Raw genomic sequence first — 17417 nt, 5'->3', positions numbered from 1 at the left:
TCTAGTTCCTAAATGCTTCCTCCCTCCTACCCCCACTATCATGACCCCAATTCTACCTTGCAAGTCTGGCTAGACCAGAGGATGTACACTGGTACAGCTAGGAACTGGAAACACAGGGAATGCAGGGCGGATGATCCCATCAGGACCAGTGCTGAGAGTGGCGATACTGGGAGGGAGGGTAGGAAAGGGGGAACCAATTACAAGGATCTCCATATAACCTCCTCCCTGGGGGACGGACAACAGAAAAGTGGGTGAAGGGAGATGTCGGACAGTGTAAGATATGACAAAATAATAGTTTATAAATGATCAGTGGTTCATGGGGTGGGGGAGCAGCGAGGGAGGGGAAAATGAGGAGCTGATGCCAGGGGCTTGGGTGGAGAGCAAATGTTTTGAGAATGATGAGGGCAACAAATGTACAGATGTGCTTTACACAATTGATGTACGCATGGATTGTGATAAGAGTTGTATGAGCCCCCCAATAAACTGATTAAAAAAACAAAAAACAGTGAGTTTGGGGTCTGAGCTTGAGGCGAGACCTCATGAGATGTCCCTGGTAGGAGACACAGGATGGAAGGGCAGCAACACAATCCAAACGCCAGTGTCCGAGCTTCCTACTGCTGCTGGTATTTTTAGCGCGCAGCCCTCGACCGGGCAAGATGGAAGTCTGAGTTAGAATTTTAAAGTGTGACTAATGGAGAGAAGAACTGAACAGAATGTGCAAAGCTGCATTATATAGCATATTAGATATAGCAGCGAAGTGGCTACTCACTGGGCTGCTAACTGCCAGGTCCGCAGTCTGAAGGCACCAGTGCTCCGTGGGAGAAAACGGAGCTTTCCACTCCTATGAAGAGTTGCCATGTCAGAAGCCCACAGGGACAGGTCAGCATCCACTCAATGGCAGTGAGCTTGAGTTTTATCATCCAGGAAGAGTGCTTCTTTCATTCAGGTGATGTATGTGGAACTTCTGTGTGCAAGCCCGAAGGGCACGGTTTGAAACCTGACTGGCAAGCCTCCACAGGGCTGACATTTTCAACGGGAAGACAAACATATGCAGAAGAGATGATTGGAGATCATGCCAAAACGGTGAAAGATACAAACCAAATTATGTCTGATGATAAAAATCAAGCCAACTTTGTAAAGGCAAAAGGAAGCTTATGTGTCTTTTCAATGTTAAGGTCCCCCCAAGAATTACCTGCTTCTTTACTACAAATGTTCTCAAAGATAGTGTCATCTGGGGGTTCCTGAGATCTTTTCAGTGGGTCTGGAGGGTAAAAACTTTTCATAGCAATGCAATATTATGTGCCCCTTTATTTCCTCTTGGATATACAATAATGTAGCTAACAAGGTGCTAGCAACAGATCTGAGCCCAAACCTATGGCATAGGTACTACTATAAATCCCAGCATGCAGACGGAAAGGTCGGAATATGGGATCATTTTACATTGCCTTTACAGCTAGTCTCACCTTTTCCTGAGAAACAGAACCTCAATATTACTTGGGAGAGCAATGTGCTGAGCAAGGATATATTTTCCAGTTTTCTTCACAGCAGAGTATACAGTAAGTGTCAGACTATGAAAATATAAGATGTAAGAAGTAAATATAAGTGGGACTTTTGGAAAGTCTCTTACAAGACACTTCTGTAGAAGTCCTGGAAAATGTGTTAGTCTTTTTTTATCCTTCCTCCAGCTGCTTTGAATTAAGATGTGATGGCCAGCGCACAAAGAGTCCTTTGGGATCATGAGGTAACATTGGAGGTAGAATCCAATGTGCTAAGGATGACAGAGCTGAAAGATGGAAGATGCATGAGATGGCAATAATAGATATCCTCATTATTTAAGCTACTCTTAAGATCTTCATTAATTGTAATGGAATGATTGGCTACCTTACATTTTTAGGTACAACACAATTAAGTTATTTGTCCAAGATATCACAACTACAAGAGACAGAACACAACCCCTAAATAGTTGGCTTCAAAGTTTACGAAGGTCTTAGATACAAAAATGTTCTTAACAGTAGGAAACCGGATCGAATAAATTTAGCTTATTTAGAAAATAAAATGCACTCATTGAAAGTAATCCTGTAGAAGCATAGGTATTGAGATGATAAGATGTTTATGAATAAAAAATACAGTGATACTTAGGTTGTGTGTCAACTTGGCCAGGATCCTCCCTACAACGGCATAGGTCTCGCCTGTGAGATACGATGTCACAGCTGATGATATCTCCTTGAGAGTGGTATATTGTACATCTATAACTAGATGCCATAGAGAACTAGATGTCTCTTCTTCCTGCTGGCCTAGATCCTGCATCTGACTTCGTGGGACTTGATCCAGTGGCCCATCATGTTATCTGCCAGTCCTAGGAGCTGCCAGAAGTCTGCCATGTTGCCTGCAGAAATTGGATGTACTCCACTCCATTATCTTGTGGTCTTCCCGCTTTCTGATGCAGGCAGCAGCGGTGTCAGTCAAGAAGAGCCAGCTAGCATCCAAAGTATGAAGTGGAGGTGAACTGGGCTGGCCTGATCTGTAGCTCTGTTGGCCAGCTTATTGATGGAAATTGCTTTGTGGATATAAATTTCTTTCTTATACATATAAGTCACTGGGTTTCTTTCTCAAGAAAAGCCATCCTGACATAAAAATTACTAGAAAAGAAATTAAGCTATCCAAGCATGTACATCTGGAGTGTTATAAAGCAAGACTCAATTTTGTTTTCCTACAACACAGCTGAACTCAGGAAGCTCTTAACCTAGTAAACAATTCTCTCAGAAAGACACCAACGTTTTCTCCCAGATTGGGTTACCTGAGACACCATTTCTCAGGCCTAGGTGAGAGAGGGGAAGATGCTAGAGCATCAGGGCCCACCAATTGGGTTTTTCAAAGTAACTTTCACCAAGAAAATCCCTCCACTCTAGCTGTGAGAAAATTGGTATGGTCAAATCAATTCCTGGTGAGCCACCTATGTCAGAGTAGAACTGTACACCGTAGGGGTTCCACTGGACTGCTAGCTCTTTTTTTCTGAGGTGCCTCTAAATAGACTCAAGCCTCTCTCCTGTCTGTTAGTAGCCAAGCACATTAACCTTTTGCATTACCCAGGGACGCCCCAGTCCTAAGAAAGCTTGTGATCTAACCTTCAGAAACTCATGTGCCTACTCAGATAACCCCTGAAACTCCTGCCAAATGTAGGCCCTTCCATCCCTAAGTGTGACCTCCCCCCAGGGAATTCCTGTCAGAGTAGAAAGGAATGAGAAGAAGGCGCTGCTTCCCAGAATACTTCACGCTCCCCGTGGGCGAGAACCAGAGTTGCATTGTCAGTGTCCTTAGAAATTCTTAAGCCATGAGTTTTCATTTTATGAAGAGGGTTTGGACCCAGAGACGTGAAGGTGCTTGCTAGACTTGCACGGCAGGTTTGCAGTGACTAAGGCATAAAGGAAGAAACATACAGTGCTGGAGTCCAAAGCTACTCGGGCTGTGTGACCTTTCTGGGCTTTGGTCTCCCTACTTTGTGGTTCCCAGACCTGAGATGGCAATCCATTTAACTTGCCTGGACCATTTTCCCACCTAGCCCGTCTACTGCACTTACCCCTCATGCCCCTTTCTCAGACCGTACAGTTCATTTCGCACCCAGAAAACACCCAAGATAGCCACGACCAGAAGCCATGAAGATGACTCGCCACCTGCTTGTAGATCAGGTAGGCTTGACTTGAAGTTTCAGGTTGTGGGTGACTCTGAGGTATGTCAGAATAGAATGGTGCTCCATAGGGTCTTCTGTGGTTGATTTGGGGGGAGGAGATTACCAGGTCTTTTTTGTACCTCTAGGTGCACTCAAATGAATCACCTTTTGATTAGCAGCCAAGTGCTCAATAACTTGTACATACTGGTATTTGAAAATGTAAAGGACATATGTGTGGTTAGATGAAATTACTCATTTTAGCTTTTGCATCCACGTGTTTGTAGCTCCCACCAAATGACTGGGGAGAGGGGGGAGGGGCAGGGCAGCAAGCCAATAAGTGTAGGGGACTCTAATTTGGAGATTAATCCATGTTGCCATTCCTGTGGGGATAAGAGAGCCGTCTCAGGAAAAGGAACAGGAAATCCCATGATCGTCAAGAAAGAAGATGACCCCTCCGTGAAGTGGCCATGCCGTGCGGAGACCTCGAGACTGTAGGTGAGTTGCACTCAGACCACAGGGCATTACCGGAGAAGCTGCACCAGGATCATGAGGCAGATGATGGTTTTCCTGGCCCACAGAACAAGGCAGAGCCCAAGGAACCACGTAACTGAGAGGCTGACAACCAGAGAGAGATGCACTGCCGTCGACATATCCTTAATGTTTTTGATCTTGACTTGTGGTAACCTCAACTTACTCAACAAATCCCCCATAATCATGAGTGTTTTCTGTGAGTTCTGCATCGTTATTGTAACAGATTATCAAGCCCAGCGGAGGGGTTGGGAGGAGAGGTTGGTGTCTGATAGGATAAAGACGGATGGAATGAGGAGACATGTCTGACTTTGGCCTGGTGGCAATTCAGCCTTGAGCCAACGTGGGGCTCTCCTTCTCCTACTGAAGCCTGAGGAGTCCAGAAGTGGTGCCCACACCTGTTTTCAATATGACATATCAGTTAAAAATAACTGTCATCAAAAAAAATCTGTCATCCTTGACATTACATATGTTAATATAGTTTATGCATGCAAGGCCTTTAGATCTTAAAGAAAAGCAAGAATGTCAATAGAATTATTACTAAATGATGTAAGAACTCATTAACAAAGTACTCACTTACTGCCATAGAGTGAATGTCAACTCATAGCAGCCTAGACTATAACTTTTTATAGGAGTGTACAGCTCCGTCTGTCTCACCTGGAGTGGCTAGTGGTTTCAAACTGCTGAACTTGTGGTTAGCAGCCCAATATATAACCACTTTGCCACCAGGGCTCCATAAAGAAGTACTAATGGCTATTAAATGTATAAGGGACAAGGCTTAACTTGACAGAGTCAGATAAGTAAAAACTCAAATAACTGCTAGATGCTCTTTATAGTTCTTGAAACTGGACATGCCAAACTTTAATAGGATTGTTTCCAATGTGGTGGTACATGTCAGAAAAAGAGTACTCTTAACTCCTGCTTGTGGGAGTATAAAGTGGAACATTTCTAGCATTATGTAGCAACGACTTTTTAAATGTGCAGGTTCTTTGAATTTTATATCCCACATTTAGGAGTTTACCAAGAAGTAATTAGGATACATAAAAAGATTTAGCTACAAAAGTGTTCTTAATGTTCTTAATGGTGGACAATGGAGGAGGTTGGGAGCAATGCCTAGATGTCCACCTGTAGATTCCAAGCCCAAACCAAGTTCACAGCCATCGAGTGGATTCTGACTCATAGGACAAGGTAGAGCACCGCCGCCGTGGGTTTCAGAAGCCATACTCTTCACAGAAGTAGAAAGCCTCATCTTTCTCCTGCAGAGCAGCTGGTAGCTTTGAACTGCTGACCTTGCAGATCACAGCCCAACATGGAGCCAGTGTGCCACCAGGACTCCTCCACCTATAGATATGTAGAATTAATGGAGTTCATTTACAGAATGAAGTAAAAGTGAACTCATATAAGGTAGTTTTGTCAAAGCATAGTTATTAGCATAGGCAGATGTTTATGAATAAAGAATACTGCTTTTAAAATGACTAGAAAACAAAGGGCCAAAAATACTCAACAGTACCGCTGATAGAGCAGAGCACTCATCATGCCTATTCCTGGGTGATTTCCATGGCCTTATCTATGTTCCTCTGCACTTTGACCTTGTCCGAGGAGGTCACCGTGCAGTAGGAACTAACATGTTTTTAGTAGTAAGCAGTAAACCACATTAACTGTATGTATCCACACTCAGACGAGAAAGAAAGATATGGAGATCTACTTCTTAAAAATCAGCCAGTGAAAAAACCCTGTGGTTTACCACATTCCCGTCTGGAACTCACCACAGTCCGCAACTCGGCACAGGGATGGCGCAGGCCCAACAGCGTTGCCAGGGGCCACCATTAGTCAGGCCAGGCCCCATGGCAGCGACAACACAGTACCACACAGTAGTAAGAGCCGTGGGTTCTGAAGCCAAACGTCTAACATTCCAACCTGTAGGAAAACTTCCTGATTTCCACCAGCCTGATTCTTTTTCTTTGAGACCTGAGGTCGTTCCTGCTATTGTCAGGATTAAGCAGGATCAGCAGAAGACCTAAAACAAACACAAAACATATTGCTGAGAACGAGGAGGATCGGAGCCGAGAGCTAACACCCGTCTGTACACAATGGGACATTCCCTCACAGAAGGGTCACCAGGAAGGGATGAGTCAACCAGGGTGCAGTACAGCACTGGTGAAACACACACTATTCCTCTGGTTCTTTGAGGCTTCCTCACCCCCTACTGTCATGACCCAGCCCTGCCTTTCAGTTCTGGCTAGACCAGAGCATGTACCCAGCTAGAGATAAGAGCTCACATTCACGACAGATGGAATTCAGGTCAGATAAACCCGTCAGGGACAGACATGGGAATAGCGATACCAGGGGCCTGCAACCCGGAGCAGAGGTACTTCTGAAGACAGATAGAGGAACGGCCCCCTCCCCACACACACACACACACACACACACACACACACACACGGGCATGCGCATGAGCAGGGGATGAACAACAAAAAATGGGGGAAGGGAAACAGTGGTCAGTGTAAGATATGAAATTAATAATAATTAAGGGGTCACAAGGGTGGGAGAGTGGGAAGGAGGGGAAAAACTGATACCAAGGGCGCAAATAGAAATGTTTATAAAATGATGCAACATATGTTTGATACAAATGATGTATGGATTGTTATAAGAGCTCTAAGAGCTCCCAATGGAATGATCTTTAAATAAATAAATTTTAAAAGGTTTAAGCAGGAAATAGCTGCCACGTGCTGGGCAAGTGTCTCACGTGCAATAAGCCTTCAGGAACTGTCAGGTAAAATTACCCTGAAACCAGCTCCGGCGCCTGTGGCTGTGGCCTCTTGGAAGCAGGCTGTCAGGCCTTCTTCTCAGGTGCTTCTGGGTGGGCCCACCTCCAACCTCTGGCTGGTAGTGGAACCCTTGGCCATTTGTGCCACTAAGGGACTCCTCGTAGAGCGCAAACAATAAAAGCTAACAGCATTGTTTCAACATTCTCATTATTTCTGTTCAACATTCCCATTACCTTTGCTTCCTCCGAACCCCACACTGGTATCTATGCTTTAGAGTAACTGTTGGCTAGTTGGCCTCTTTTCGTTAAATTTTTAAAGAAGTATAGTACTTAAGAGTGACCATCTTAATTTTTTAAGTGACGTGAGATAGTTGCTCTAGGCAACAGCCTCAGGGCCTCTTCCGGTCTCCGTTGGTTGTTGCTGTGTAACGTTGTTAGGGGTCATCAGTTGGTTCTGACCCATAGGGACCCCGTGCCCAACAGAAAGAAACACCGTCTATGGCATCCTGACGGTGCTTATGTTCGAGCCCAGTTTAGCAGCCACAGTGTTAGTCCACCTTGCTGGGGGTCTTCCTGTTCACCGGCCGTCTATGCCAAGCACGTGACCTCCTTCAGGAACTGAGCCTCCTGTGCTTTATCTGAAGTCCAACAGGAAGTCTGCCACCCTTACTTCTAAGGACCATTTTGGCTGCACTTCTTTCAGGACAAATTTGTTTATTCTTCTTGCAGCCCATGGCGTATTATATATTCCTTGATGGTGTCATAATGCAAAAGCATAAGTTCTTTGGTCTTCCAACACATGCATAAATGTGAAGTGATTAAAAATACTATGACGAGTAAAGCACACCTTAGTTTCTAAAGTAACATCATTTTTTTATCATTTTATTGGGGCTCAGTACAACTCATCACAATCCATCCATACATACATGTCAAGCACATTTGTACACGTGTTGCCATCATCATTCTCAAAACATTTTCTTTCTACTTGAGCCCTTGGCTTCAGCTCCTAATTTTCCCCCTCCCTCCCTCCCAAACCCTTGATAATTTATAAATTATTATTATTTTGTCGTGGCTTACACTGTGATATCTCCCTTCACCTACTTTTCTGTTGTCCACCCCCTCAGGGAAGGGGTTATATTTAGATCATTGTGATTGGTTCCCCCTTTCTCTCCCCCCCTTTCCCTTCCCCTCCTGGTATGGCTACTCTCATTTTTGGTCCTGAGGGGTTTATCTGTCCTGGGTTCCCTGTGTTTCCAGCTCTGATCTGTACCAGTGTACATCCTCTGATCTAGCCTGGTTTGTAAGGTAGAATTGGGATCATGATAGTGGGGGAGGGGGCATGAAACATTAAAGAAAGTTGTATGTTTCATTGGTGCTAAGCTGTACCCCGACTGGCTTGTCTCCTTCCTGAGACCCTTCTGTAAGGGGATGTCCTGTTGCCTACAGATAGGCTTTGGGTCTCCACTCTGCACTCCCCCTCATTCACAATGATATGATTTTTTTTCTCAGTCTTTGATGCCTGATAATTGATCTATCGACACCTCATGATCACACAGGCTGATGTACTTCTTCCATGTGGGCTTTGTTGCTGCTGAGCTAGATGGCCGTTTGTTTGCCTTTAAGCCCTAGATGCTATATCTTTTGATAGCCAGGCACCATCAGCTTTCTTCCCCACATTTGCTTATGCACCCATTTGTCTTCAGCGATCGTGTCAGAGAGGTGAGCATCAAGGAATGCCAGTTTAATAGAACAAAGTGTTCTTGCATTGAGGGAGTACTTGAGTGGAGGCCCAATGTCCATCTGCTACCTTAATACTAAACCTTTAAATATATGCACATAAATTTATTTCTCCATCATCATATATAAATATATTACATATGCACATATCTGTATTTAGACCTCTATAAATGCACTTTGCATCCTAGCTCTTTCCTCTATTTCCTTTTATAAAGTAACATTTTTTCTTTTTAATATATTAAAGATACCTTTTACAGCAGATTTTTCCGAGTGCAACATGGCCCAGTAAACCAGATTTACTATTACTATTACTATTTACTATTTATTATAATTTAATCTATTAAATTAGGGTGGTCCTGAGGCAATAACTATATGGTAGGAACTATATGGTACTTTCCCAGTCCTCACCCCACAACTCTAAAATTAAAAAAACTGACATTAGGTAAAGTGAGGTCTCCTCTACAGATTGTTTGTTTGTTTTTTATTAAAAGATCATTTTATTGGGGGTTCTTACAACTCTTAAAATAATCTGTACATCAATTGTATCCAGCATATTTGTACATATGTTGCCATCATTATTTTCTAAACATTTAATTTCTATTAAGCCCTTGGTATAAGCTCCTCTTTTTTCCCTCCCTCCTCTAACCCTACCCTTGTGACCCCTTGGTAAATTATAAATCATTATTATCATCATACCTTACACTGACCACTGTCTCCTTTCCCCCATGGTTTCTGTTGCTAGTCTCCCTGGATGTGTGGGTTGTGGTTGTGTGTCGGTCATTGCATGGTTCCCCCTTCCTCCCCTCCACTACCCTCCTGGTATCACTACTCCCATTCCTGTTCCTGGATTCTCTGTGTCATAAGCTCTTATCTCTTATCTGGACCTGTGCACATGCTCCCATCCAGCCTGCAGTGAAAGGCAAGACTGCCATGATGATAGTGGGGGTGAGGAACCCTCAAAGAATCAGAGGAATATTGTGTATTACATTGGTGCTATACTGTGCTGTGTTAGTCTGGGTAAACTAGGAAACAAATCCACAGAAACTCATATATATAAGAGAGAGTTTTATATAAAGGGGAAGTGTACATTAAGAAAGCATCCCAACTCAGTGCTGTCCAAGTCCATAAGTCCAACATTAGCCCATATGTCCTACACCAATCTACAAAGTCCTCCTCAATCTCACAAAACACACACAATGACACTGACTTCAGGAGGAAAGCCAAATCAGTGAGCGTGTAAACATCTCAGCACTGGCAGGGGTCACCATGCAGCTGCTCTAGTACCAGGGCTGCATCAGGGTAGGTCCATGTGTCTTCTCCTCAGGGATGTCTTGCAAGAAGTGATCCTTGCCAGCTGAAGCAGGGAACTGGCTAAGGCAGCTGCACCCTATTCCAGTCATCAGAGAGCAAGAGACCCGAGAACTAGAAAGGCAAGGCTCACTGGACCATTTATCTCTCCGCCCTTCAATTAATCCCACAAGTGTTTATTGGCTAGGTTGGCACAATATACCTTAACTATCTCATGTGCCCTGGTTGACTCATCCCTTCCTTGTGATCTTTCTGTGAGGGGATGTCCCATTGTGTACAGATGGGTTTGGGTCTCTGCTCTGACCCCCTTGTTCTCAACTATATGTTTTTTGTTTGTTTGTTTGTTACCCAATCCTATCGACACCTCATGATCGCACAGGCTGGTGTGCTTTTTCTGTGTGGCCTTGTTGCTTCTCTGCTAGATTGCCACTTATTTAACTTCAAGCTTTTAAGGCCCTAGATGCTATATCTTTTGATAGCCAGGCAGCATCCACTTTCTTTATCACATTTGCTTATGCACCCATTTTGTCTTCAGTGATCGTGCCAGGAGGGTGAGCATCACAGAATGCCAGGTTGTTAGAACACTTTGAACAAAGTGTTCTTGCATTGAGGAGGGCATGAGCAGAGGCCCGAATACATCCACTACCTCATTGTATTACCATATAAATATCTGTACATAGGCCTATACGTCTATTTTTATGAATTAATGTATTTACATATGTACACACCTATGCTTATACCTCTATCCATAGCTTTGCTTCCTAGATCTTTCCTCTGTTTCTTTTTACCTTCCTCCTGCCCCACCAACATGCTCCCCCTTCTTCTGCCTCTTAGTCATTCCTCTTAGCTAGATTGCTGTTGCCCCAGCACCCCTAGGATGTCTACGTCCTCCTCATTGTTGATTTGAATTCCCTAGCTGTTCCCCTGCCTATCGTGTTGTTTGCCCACGGCTCCCTCCCCCCACCTCCTTCTCCATCCAAATCCTCCAAATCAGTCATTTGATTTCTCCCCAGGCTCGCTTCCCATGCCTTATAGAGGTAGGCAAAACCAACAACCACAGAGACCAAACAAAAAGAAAACGAAAGACTGAATAAAAAGAGGAAGGAAAAAAAGATAATAACTAGCCCCCCCACAAAAAAAACCCATAATTCCAGGTCTGTCTGCTGACCTTTATGACTATCTCCCTACTGGTCCTGGGGGGATTCCGGGAGCTCCCCCTCTGAGCCTTAAGTCTATTTTGAACCTCCTCAGGGGCTCTTTGGCTTTCTGTGCTCCCGTTGCTGATCTGTTATCTTCCCTTCTTGGTTTGCACGGCTGTGGCATGTTCCGACCAGACTAACTCCCCACTGAGTGTCCCCAGTGCGGTCCTCTGAAGCAGTCTGCTCCACTGAAGGGACATCATGTCTTCAGCTGTTGGCAGCCCGACAGTCCTCTCTGTGCCTTAGCAGCGCTGGGCAGGGACTTCATCCTCCGGGCTTGGTGTGCTGATATGGGGTCTAGACCATCTCTCTCTCTCTTTCCTTCTTGGTTTGCTTCCATGTTGTCATGGCAGGCCAGCCCCTCTGCAGGTTAAGTGTTCTCCTCGGTAGCGGGGGTCAGTTTGGCTCTGATTGGGGCTGGCCCTGTAGCCCACTCTTTCCATGCATTGTTCCACGTGGTTACGTTGCCCTCAAGGCCTGGTGCGCCATGGTGGGTTCTGCATGCACACTCCTACTTCTGTGCAGACATAACCGATCCTCTCCCCCTGGGTGGGTTAGCGCCCTGCTTCCCCAGTGCCATCGTCTCCCATTCTCCCCAACTCTTTTCCCCTTTCCCCCTTTCCCTTCTTTGTGTTGGGATAACGTGTACCTTCTTGGGTTTGGTGGGACCCACACCCAACTGCCTGTACTTCAACTCGTATAATGTTAAGTAAGTGGATTTTCTTCTATATCTACTGTGCTGATTATATTACCTCAGTGGACTCAGGTTGTGCTTGTCCTTTTGTGATTGGCTAACTTCCCTTAGCATAATTTCCTCCAACTCTTCCCAAGAAACAGCGTACTTCATGTGATCATCAGTGCTTTTTAGTGATGCGTCGTACTCCATTGTGTGTATGTGCTAGAGTTTTCTAGTTCACTGTCTATTGATGGAAATGGAGGTTGTTTCTAATTCTTTGCGATTGTGAATTGCACCACAGCAAACATTGGAGCACGGATGACTGGTCGTGTTTTATTTCTTACCTCTTCTGGGTATATGACCTGTAGAACGATAGCTGGGTCATAAGGTTGCTCAATTTCTATTTGCTTTAAATATCGCCAGATCGCTGTCCACAGAGGCTGTACACATCTCCATGACCACCCGCAGTGGAGGAGAGTTCCTATCTTGCTACAGCCGCTCCAACTTTTGTTGCTCTCTGATTTTCTGATTTGGGCTATTTTCAAGGGTGGATCTCGTGGTTGTTTTAATTTGCATTTTTCTGAGGGCCAATGATCGGGAGCATTTCTCATGTTTATAGGCCATTCGGGTCTCTTCCCTAGTGAAACTTCTTTTCAGAGCTTTTGCCCACTTCCTCAGGGGGTTACTGTTTTCCTTGAAGAACTGATTTTAAGATGTACAAATAAGAGAGTGGTAAATGGTTTATAAGCATTAGACAGATACGTCATAACATTACTTGGAAGACTGTATTAGTACATAACCTACCCTAAACCCCAATGATTAGTCTGATTCTTTTCTTTGGAGTCTGTGCCTTTAAACAGACTGAATTCTTTGCTAGGACACATGCTCAGGTTGGAATGAACTCAAAATACACAGTGGATGCAAGTATATCAGTGATTGTGGATGGAGCCAGGAAACGTTTTGTTCTGTTGTACTTGGGTTTGCTCTGAGTAAGAGCTGACTTGATGACAATTAACAACAATAGCGGATGAAATGGGGAGCTGTCATTGATTGAAAGTCTGCTAAATCTCTAACCCTCTCAGCAGTAGTTTTGGACTCTATTATTTCAGGAACAGTGGGTTTCTGTACCTATCAGGGTTTAACCAAGACGCTGCTCTAGCGTTCCCAACTGACTCTTACTCCCGTTGAGTCCACTCTGACTCATAGGAGCTACCCAGTAGGACAGGGTAGAACTGCCCTTGTGAGTTTCCCAGAGTAGGAAGCCTCATCCTTCTCCCAAGGGGCGGCTGATGGTTTAGAACTGCTGACCTGAAGGTTAGCAGCCCAATGAATAAACCACTACCCCAACTGAGGGAGTTAAATGCAGGAGTTGATTTGATAGGCAATGGAGAGACGAAACATTGGGGCTAAACAGAGATTAACAACCAAAGAGAGACACCACTATCCCTAGACTGAAGAACAGAGTTGTTGTTATTGGCACCCAGGGCTTAATGACCCGAGAGAATCTGGAACCACAACTATTCAATGGGAGTGGAGCCATAATGAGATATAAAGATTGAGGGAGTGATGCTGTGAGTCGGAAAAGGAGGAGAAACAATACTTACATTCTTTCTTCCTTTGCCAGGGAATCTTAATGCCAGTTCTCCCACTGACAAACCCAGCAGGATTTCAGCTGATCTGTGAGTTCCAGAGGTTCCTACCACGGTGCCAAACAACGTGGGGTTGGGGATGAAGGATCTGGGACACACAGACCCACATCCAACATCATCTCTTCTTGCCCCAGTAACTTTGAAAGGGTATCGTTTTTGGAGGAGTTGAACAGCCTGCTAGTGCAGTCAGGGTACAGCACAAATCATGCCCGCGATTGTAGGAAACTCTACTGAGTTTCCCTTACTGATGCCGACACAAAAGGGTCCACCCAGATAGTCAAGCCTCCTCTCACACCTTAATCCCAAACTCACCCTGCCAGCAGAAAGATGTAGCAGCCGTCCTCCATAAAGATTCCAGGATTGAAACTCTGTGGGGAAACTCGACTCGGTCCTACGGGATTACGTCAGCACCCACTCGGCAGGAATGACTTCTAAGGATTAAGGAAGTTGGGCATTGTTTCATAGGCTTGTATGACTATCATTTGCATACCTTCTTTCGAGAAATGTTTGTCCAAGTCCTTTGCCCATTATTAATTGGTTGTTTGCCTTTTTGCTGTTAATTTCTAATTCTTTATGTATTCTTCATATTAAAGCATTAGCTGATATAGTGACCAAATATTTTCTCCTATTCACTTTTAAAAAAATATTTTATTTTTGAAATATAATTTTATTTTATTATTGTTGAGAATATACACTTCAAAAACATACACCAGTTTAGCAGTTTCTATATGAACAATTCTCATTGTAATATTTGGCTTTGTCTTCTTGAGCAGCAATTTGACATTTCTATTCAGCTACTTGATTTAATCATTTCTTCTTTATGCTTTAGGTACTCTATAATTAAGAGAAAGTTTCAGAGTCTCTTCCTGGCATTCACTTGGACCTTTTCTTTATTTCCTGTCTGTTAATGACCTTTGCTTCCTTCCCTAGTGTTGTTTTTGATTTCCACTCACAGTTCCTCAACTCTTCTGTTCAATGCACGGAACCTATGTTTGAGATAGTCTAGAAATTCAGGTGGGATAGATCAAGGTTGTATTTTTTTTCCAGGAGGAACAATATCCTTTATTTAATTATTTTTATTTTAAAAAAAATTATTTTATGGGGGTCTCCCACAGCTCTTATCACAATCCATACATCCATCCATTGTGTCAACCACCTTTGTACATATGTTGCCATCATCATTTTCAAAACATTTTCTTTCTACTTGAGACTTGGTACAAACTCATTTCCCCCTCTCCCGCCCTCCCTCCCTCATGAATCCCTGATAATTTGCAAATTACTGAGGGGAGGAGTTATGTTTACATGGACCACTGTCTCTGTTCACCCACTTTTCTGTCGTCTGCCCCTCTGGGAGGGAGGGAGTTATATGTCTATCATTGTGATTGGTTCCCCCTTTCTCCCCGCCCCTTTCCACCTACCCTCCTGGTATCACTACTCTCATTATTGGTCCTGAGGGTTTTATCTGTCCTGCATTCCCTGTGTTGCAAACTCTTATCTGTACCAGTGTACATATTCATGTTGGGGCTGGCCCTACAGTCCTCTCTGTGCATTGGCTACTCTGAGCAGGAATATCATCCTCGGTGCTTGGTGGGCCAGGATGTGATCCTCTCTCGCTCTCTCTCTTTCTCTCTCTCCTTCCTTCTTAGCTTGCTCCTGTATGTTCTGAGCAGACCCGCATCTCTCCTTGAGAAAACAGTTGTTTATGAAGGCAATCATCCACACATTCCATTTCTTCCTCCTATTCCAGAACCTCCTTCTTCTATTGTCTAGGTGAATAGAGACCAGTTGTACCTTGAATGTTTTCTTGCAAGCTTTTAAGACCCCAGGCCCTGTGCAAGGACCTAGGAGATAGAACAGAAGCACTGAAGACATAGGCCAATTAATTTGGATGTTCATTAAAACTATGACCCTAAAGTTTCCAACCAAGGAATCAAATCCCATAATCTGCCTCAGCAAATTTTTTTGTCGTTACACAACTTTTGCCAGCTCAACTTTTTATAAGAGTACAACTTATTGACAACAATCATAAGCTATTATAATTACAGCAAAATGTTATTCCAATTACCATTAATTTTGCCCCTACCCCTCCAATCCCTAGTAATCACTAATAAACTTTGTTCTTTATACATTTACCTCTTCTTTTAATGTAAGTGAAGTAAGGTCATATAATATTTGTCTTTCATGATTGACTTATTTTACTCTGTATGTCTTCGAACTCTATCAATACTGTGACATGGATCAAAACTGCATTTCTCCTCCTGAGAGTGGTATTTCATTGTATGTATGTACATTTTTAAAATTCATTCATCTGTTGTTGGCACATGATTAAATTATTTATCTTTTTATTGGTGTCATATGTATAATCTTATATAGATATTATTAGAATCTTATTGGATACATGAGTATTGCTTACAAAGATATTCTCCCAGTTTATAATTTGTTTTTGCTTTTCCTTTTTTTTTGTAAAGTCTATTGATGAACAAAAACTTTTAATTTCTATGGGGCCACATTTATTTATTTTGTCATTTGCTGTTTGTACGAGGTAGGCCACTTTTGAAAGCAAGGCCTGAAAACGTTGCCCCTGCTTGTTCCTCTAAGAATTTTATGGGCTTAGTTGCACATTGAGGCTTTTAATCCATCTTGAATTTGTTTTTTTTATGGTGTGTGGATGGATGTAGTTCGGTTTTTTTCTATGTAGAAATCCAATTTCTCCAGTAGTGGAAGAAAGTCATCTTTCCTGTGAAGCAGACTTTTTCTCATAAAAAATCAGGTGACCAGGGAAAATGAGGCGCTGATACCAGGGGCTTACGTGGAGAACAAATATTTGAGAATGATGAGGGCAACGAATGTAAAAATGTGCTTGACACAATTGATGTATGTATGGATCGTGATAAGAGTTGTATAAGCCCCCAAGAAAATGGTTTTAAAAAATCAGTTAACCATATGTTTGTGTTTATTTCTGGACTCCCAGTTCTATTTCATTTTTCCATGTGTCTATTGTTATGCCGGTAGAGGCTGTTTTGATTATAATAGAGTATAGTATCTTTAAGATCAAGAAATGTGAGCCCTCCAACTCTGTTGTCTTTCAACATTGCTTTTGCTATTCAGAGCTTCCAGGAATTCCAAATAAAACTGAGGATTTAAAAAAAAAACACTCTTTATTTCTCTAGATTTCTGTTGGAATTTTGATCAGGACTGTGTTCAATCTATACTTTGCTTTGGGTAGTATGTATGCACATCTTATCAACAATAAGACTTCCAATCCTTGTGCATGAAACATTTTTCGACTTTCATCAGTGTTTTATAGGTTTCCTTACATATCCCTGGTTAGATTTATTCTTAGGTGTTTGATTCTTTTTTAAAAAATCATTTTATTATGGGTTCATACAACTCTTATCACAATCCATACATACATCAATTGTGTAAAGCACATTTGTACATTCATTGCCCTCATCATTTCTCTCCATTTAAACCCCCGACATTAGGTCCTCATTTTTCCCCTCCCTCCCCGCTCCTCCCTCCATCATAAACCTTTGATAATTTATAAATTATTATTTTGTCATATCTTGCACTGTTCAACATCTCCCTTCACCCACTTTTCTGTTGTCCATCTCCCAGGGAGGAGGTTGTAGATAGATCCTTGTCATCGGTTCCCCCTTTCCAACCCACCTTCCCTCCATCATCCCGGTATCGTCCCTCACACCACTGGTCCTGAAGGGATCATCCGCCCTGGATTCCCTGTGTTTCCAGTTCCTATCTGTACCAGTGTACATCCTCTGGTCCAGCCAGACTTGCAAGGTAGAATTGGGGAGCATTTAGGAATTAGAGGAAAGTTGTGTTTTTCATCATTGCTATATCGTACCCTGACTGGCTCGTCTCTTCCCTG

At 43.2% G+C, this 17417-nt stretch overlaps 2 protein-coding genes across 5 annotated transcripts in view; one reads left to right on the top strand and one right to left on the bottom strand.

Moving 5' to 3' along the window:
* LYSMD4 (LysM domain containing 4) overlaps positions 1 to 6318 on the bottom strand; it is a 17989-nt gene extending 11671 nt beyond the window's left edge. The window contains exons 1-2 of the mRNA XM_045296488.1: positions 6303 to 6318; positions 5962 to 6212 (exon numbers count right to left, since the gene is read on the bottom strand). The gene's annotated coding sequence lies outside the window, so the exon portion shown is untranslated. The remainder of the gene's footprint in view (positions 1 to 5961; positions 6213 to 6302) is intronic.
* The window catches only part of LOC123522426 (putative GTP-binding protein 6), a 114474-nt gene that overhangs the window by 2833 nt on the left and 94224 nt on the right, over positions 1 to 17417 (top strand). Inside the window, exon 2 of one of the 4 annotated variants that reach the window (XR_006680701.1) lies at positions 2299 to 2585. The exons of the other annotated variants lie outside the window; for them this stretch is intronic. The gene's annotated coding sequence lies outside the window, so the exon portion shown is untranslated. Of the gene's footprint in view, positions 1 to 2298; positions 2586 to 17417 lie in introns of those variants that run through there. 4 annotated transcript variants of the gene reach the window in all.

This window comes from Echinops telfairi, unplaced genomic scaffold, assembly GCF_000313985.2.
Source record: "Echinops telfairi isolate 266 unplaced genomic scaffold, ASM31398v2 ScPeMD7_7409;HRSCAF=8447, whole genome shotgun sequence".
Lineage (NCBI taxonomy): Eukaryota > Metazoa > Chordata > Mammalia > Afrosoricida > Tenrecidae > Echinops > Echinops telfairi.
The sequence above is the reverse complement of the archived record's forward strand: the minus strand, read 5'-3'. Positions and strand labels throughout refer to the sequence as shown.